Source organism: Dasypus novemcinctus, chromosome 15 (genome assembly GCF_030445035.2).
Source record: "Dasypus novemcinctus isolate mDasNov1 chromosome 15, mDasNov1.1.hap2, whole genome shotgun sequence".
NCBI classification, from domain to species: Eukaryota; Metazoa; Chordata; class Mammalia; order Cingulata; family Dasypodidae; genus Dasypus; species Dasypus novemcinctus.
This window is the reverse complement of record NC_080687.1, coordinates 30,895,184-30,901,179: the sequence shown is the minus strand read 5'-3', so window position 1 is coordinate 30,901,179 and position 5,996 is coordinate 30,895,184. Positions and strand designations below refer to the sequence as shown.

The 5,996-nt window shown below is 36.8% G+C and overlaps 1 pseudogene; it reads left to right on the top strand.

The window, feature by feature from the left end:
• Window positions 1-881: 881 nt before the first annotated feature.
• Window positions 882-2,025, top strand: LOC101442029 (neuropeptide Y receptor type 1 pseudogene; annotated as a pseudogene).
• The last annotated feature ends 3,971 nt before the right edge of the window (window positions 2,026-5,996 follow it).

Below are 5,996 nucleotides of genomic sequence, written 5' to 3'. Positions count from 1 at the left end.
ATACCAGCTCTACATTCTCCTATGTGCCACTTTCATCTCTGTTTCTCTTGATAGCCACTCCATCTGTTTCAGTGTGTGGCTTCCCAGCTATGTCCTTGTTTTACTGAAAATGGATTTTCCTTTTTAATTAATTGTTTTTTACAATGACCTCCAAGATGAGACTATGGAAAACATACTTTTCTTTTATCTTATAACTGAAAACAATTCTTTCTAATTTCTTCATTTATTTTATGAAGTAATTTATTTTCCTGTGTTTCAGATAATTCCAAGACCATGGTTCAGCATATACCTTAAACTAATTCAATGGATATTCTCATAATAAATATGACTGGATTGATGAATATACAAAATATCATTTATATATTCTCATATGTGTATTTCATATGTTATTTCAAAGTAAAGCAATGATATGAATGTTCTTACAGTCTTCAAGAATGACTTCTTAGCAGTGTTTATTCATAAGGCCAGGCACTTTGATATGGTCATTAAAATATTCAAGCAGAGAGTCAAGGACTGTGCAAGGATGAGTATGTGTCTAACAATGTGTGCTTATACTTACTTGCCTTTCTTTCCAGAATTCCTAGGCAATGCACTCCCGAGGTGGACACCAAAGTTTATGACCAGAGAGCTGTCTTATCAGGTAGAAGAAGCTCTGCGGACAACAAGCAGCAAAAGACCTGCATTCTAATTGGAAGAAAGAAAATTTGAGGGCAAGTTTGTCAACTGGTGATATTGTTCATTATAAGGAACGAAGAATTAAGATTATTTTCGGTAAATGGATTCCACTATGGGGAATAAGAATAAGCTGAACATTTGACCTGTTTTGAAGAAACATACTGTCCATTTGTCTAAAGTAATTTTTAGCTATCAAACCAGTCAAAATGAGTTGAACATTACTCTCTCAAATTGAAAATCATTCAGTCCACTATAGTCTTTCAGAGAAGAACTCCCAGTTTTTGGCTTTTGAAAATGATGATTGTCATCTGCCCTTGGCCATATTTACATTAGCTCTTGCTTATGGAGCTGTGATAATTCTTGGGGTTTCTGGAAACCTGGCCTTGATCATAATCATCTTGAAACAAAAGGAAATGAGAAATGTTACCAACATCCTGATTATGAACCTTTCTTTCTCAGACTAGCTCGTTGTGATCATGTGTCTCCCCTTCACATTTGTCTACACATAAATGGACCACTGGATTTTTGGTGAAGTGATGTGCAAATTGAATCTTTTTGTGCACTGTGTTTCAATTACTGTGTCCATTTTCTCTCTGGTTCTTTGCTGTGGAATGACATCAGCTGATAAACAACCCAAAGGATGGAGACCAAATAACAGACATGCTTATGTAGGTACTGCTGTCATTTGGGTCCTTGTTGTAGCTTCTTCTCTCCCCTTCCTGATCTATCAAGTTTTGACCGATGAGCCATTCCAAAATGTAACACTTGATGCATTCAAGGACAAGTATGTGTGCTTTGATAAATTTCAATTGAACTCTCATAGGTTGTCTTATACCACTCTCTTCTTGGTGCTGCAGTATTTTGGCCCACTCTGTTTTATATTTATTTGCTGCTTCAAGATATATATATATGCTTAAAAAGGAGAAACAACATGATGGAGAAGATGAGCAATAAGTACAGGTCCAGTGAAACCAAAAGAATCAACATCATGCTGCTCTCTATTGTGGTAGCATTTCAGTCTGCTGGCTACCTCTTACCATTTTTAACACTGTGTTTGATTGGAATCCTCAGATCATTGCTATATGCAACCGTAATCAGTTATTCCTGCTCTGTCACCTCATAGCAATGATACCCACCTGTGTCAACCCTACATTTTATGGATTCCTGAACAAAAACTTCCAGAAAGACTTGCAATTCTTCTTTAACTTATGTGATTTCCAGTCTTGGGATGATGACTATGAGACAAGAGCTATGTCCACCATGCACACAGGTGTTTCTAAGACTTCTTTGAAAAAAGCAAGCCCAGCTGCAATTAAAAAAATCAACAGTGATGATAATGAAAAAACCTGAACTACTTGACGTGAGCATGTCATTCCAGGTGACATCTGCTTGAAAACAAGCACAACCTGCAACGTGTTTTCATTACTGTTCTCCCAAGAAGTGGAGTTGCAATCATTTGGGAAAGACCAAGATTTTCTTGTTTTGCTTTTTACTGCTTTTGTTGTAGTTGTCATTACATTTGTGGGTTGCATTTGGAACAAAATGTACAGACTTTGGAATCTTCTGGCAATCACTTCGACTAGATATCTTTGGAATGCTTTTTTTGTATTTATGCCTATAAAAAGGCTTCTATGTCATATTTATTGGAATGAAGTTTCTAAAAAGTATTAAAAACTGTGTTTAGAAGCATTAAAATATACATATATAAGCATAAAACCTGCCCTTTAAAGCATTCTTCAATATATCATAAACCAAGATAATATAACAAGGTTTCAAATGAGCCACCTTTCAAACTCAAGTAAAACTTCAGTGGTAATTGCTGCCTTTTGGAAATTAAGCATGGGGTCCCATTTCTTTTGCTGATTTAATTGTGTCTATCTCCCTCTTCTTATGGCCTGTTTGTGTGAAGTTTGAAGACTGTTTACCCCCAACAGGATTTAAGCAAGGAAAGAAGTTATGTCTTTTGATGCGTAAGGATGACCATGACAATAGTGCAATAATTAAAGATAATAGGTAATTAGATTTAAAATTGTAAATCAGAGAGTAACAGAAACCTGGAAAATGGGTGTTTGCATAAGTTAGATTTTTATTTTTACTTAAGGTATAATAAAATATCTTAGAGTGAGGTATCAGTTGTTAATGCCAGAACACTATAATTACAGACCTAAAGTCCTTTAATATTTCCACTCCATCCATCTTCTTATGTCCTCAAGGTCACAAAATGGCTGCCAATGTTCAGTTAATATATCTGATACCTAGGAAGGAAGAAAGAGCAAAAACAGAATGGTTTTTGACAGTGAATCTGGTTTTAAGGAGCTTTCCTTGATGCCACAAACACAAGTTTTATGACATCCCATTGGCCATATTTCTTTCACAAGGTCACATATGTCTGTAGAATAGGTTATATAACATAGTTTATAGTGGGTATAATGCACCTCCCAAGAAAACTATGATTCTGTTAGTAAAAACAAGGGGAATATGTATATTGTATAGGCAACTGGCAGCCTTGGTCACAACACCTAACTTTTAATGAGTATTTATTATGTTCTAGGTACTGTGCTAAGCACTTTGCATATATTATCTCATGTACTCTTCACAAGCAATCCTCTGAAATAGAAACAATTCTAGCCATCTTCATTACAGTGAGAAAAGAACAGGCCTATAAACTCAAGCAACGAGGCCAGGCAAACAATTAGTAAAAGCCACACCTGGAAATTGACCATAGGTCATTCTGAAAGCTTCTTTCTTTTATTGCTGCACTTTCTCCTCAGTCAATTGATGATCTCTCTTCACTCCTCTGTGGTTTTGAGTGCTTAGAAATGTATGCCCTTTGTTCTTAAACTCAAAACCACAGGGTTGAAAGTATCCTTCTACAACTTTTAATTGCATATAAAATATTAACCTGAGCAACTGTGTCCCAAGTATTCATTTACATTATGTATATTAAATTAAAACTCTTCTATTCCATATCAAAAATTACTTCAATTAAACAAAAGTGGTCCAGTATTTCTGCATTATTTTAATGTACCTAGTAAATTGAAATATAGTTTTTGTGGATGTAACTCACCCTGCCTGACCTTCCTCTTCCAACCCATTATGTAAACAAGTACTCATTTTGTGCTTGTGTGTGTAAGTCATACTTTCCCAAGTGATATGAACCACTGACAAAAATCAATGGTTCTGTTTTTAATCACACAGCTGTTAGCCTGCAGCCACTCTTAGTTTACTTCCTTGATTCTAGCTTTCAGCTCAACCAATCCTCTCAGCATCCCCTCTTTATTTTAGGGGTTTCTCCCTTGTGATAAAGCCATTATACTGAGCTTCAACTCTTTGGTTCCTGGGTGTGCAAAGTGAAGTTCCTCTAACTAGTTCAAAAGTGCAGTTAGCCACTACTCTGTCTTTTGAAACAGATAGCAGATTTTATTATTTTAATTAAACTTGCTCCAGATATTCTTTTTCCACTGAACTGATACAATGGCCTCAGGCCTCGATTCTGCTTCCATTAATGCTACTAATTCTATTCTAACTTTGTTGCTTTGTAGCCAACAAGGTTCAATAGCTATCATCAATGATGGAAAGAGAACTCCAATTGAGACAACTCCAAAATTCAGCGACACCTCATAAGTGATCTCCTGAAAGTCAGTTGTGTCCAAAAGACATAAAATTAATTCCCTTTTGCTTTGTCCCAGAAGTTTGTGAGGTTTTACTCAGTTAACCTTTAGGTGGATGTCAAAACTTAGCTGTTTTACACCAGTCTTTCTCATGTTGAGTCCCTGACTTCCTAGTGATCCCCTCCATCTCTATTATAGACAGTACCTCCTTTCAGACAGCATAAACTCACCACTTGCTACACAATATCTCTTGCTACTCAACACTCCACACACAAGCACCCTAACAGTCATCTTTTTAAAATCCTGTCTCAAAGGTAGAGAGCAGAAATGACTAGGATTTTGATCTCCTGAATTTTCCAAGAACTAAATGCTGTGATAGGTTCAAAGAAAGATATGCAGAAGGGATACTTCCAACTAAATTCAAATTAAATTCATACTATCTTTAAAATCTACAGGACTTGTTTCCAAACTTCTTTATCAAACTTATGACCTTAGCACATGGGGCTGAAGTAAACCAGGATTTTATTTGCCCCCTAACTCAAGGCCTAATTACAAATACCATTTGACCCCTTTTCCTTAGTTCATGTCTTAAACTTAACTATTAATATCTTGTGTCCCAAAGGCCAAAAAAAAAAAAAAAGACCTAATATAAAGACAAATCAAAGGAAAACTTCACCAAGGTACAGAGGGATAGTTCGTACTGCCTAACGCAGAACTCTCCCAGGGTGTTGTACTGGTTGTAATAATGCCCCCGAAATGTAGGTCCATGTGGAACCTCAGAATGCAACTTTATTTGGAAATAGGGATTTTGCAGCTAAAATTAATTAAGTTAAAATAAGGTCATTTTGAATTGGGGTGGTCCCTAAATCCAATGACTAGCTATCCACTGAATTCACGTGCTCCACTGTGTGTATAGTACCTCCACTTGGATGTCATGCAGACAACTCCGGCTTCACTTGTCCAAAGCAGAACTACTGATTTCTCCCCAGACTCCCAAAGCCAGTCTTCTGCAAATCAGTGACAGATCAGATGCTGCCATTCACTGAGTTGCTCAAGCCAAACCCTAGAATATGTTCCTTTCCTACAACTAACATATAATTAGCAAGTAGCAAATATTGTCAATGCCATCTCCACAGCATGGTAGAAATTCACCCACCCCCTGCCATTTCTACTGCTACTACTTGGATCCAAACTATTACCATCTTACTGTATAATGTTACCTGGATTATTTTGAATCACACCTGTCTTAACCTCCTTGTTTCTCCTTATTATCCAATAGTTATTTCCCCATTCAGCAGTCAAAATAGTATGGTAGGACCTCGTTTTATGTGACCAATTCTTTACAAGACCCTTCACAAAAGTCAAAAATTATGAGAAACAAACCCCATTATTTAATAATATTTCTTACATGAACATATCTATCACACTTATTAAAATAAACAAGGCAAATAAACACTCTAGTAACAATAAATAAACAAAACTAATCATAAAAATAATTTAAAAATTTTTTATTTCTTTCTTCCCCTAGCAGCCTGCCTTGCCTCCAAAGTCTCTCTGCCCCCTCCCCCAGAGGACAATGGGAAGTCTGGAAGGTGCCTGACATTGCCCAACTGGCTGGGGAAGTAGCCTGGAGACCCTGCTGACTCTGCGGGTCAGCATTCTGCTCCCTAACACCCTTCCTCCCTACCCCATACCCACCCCACTACCGCC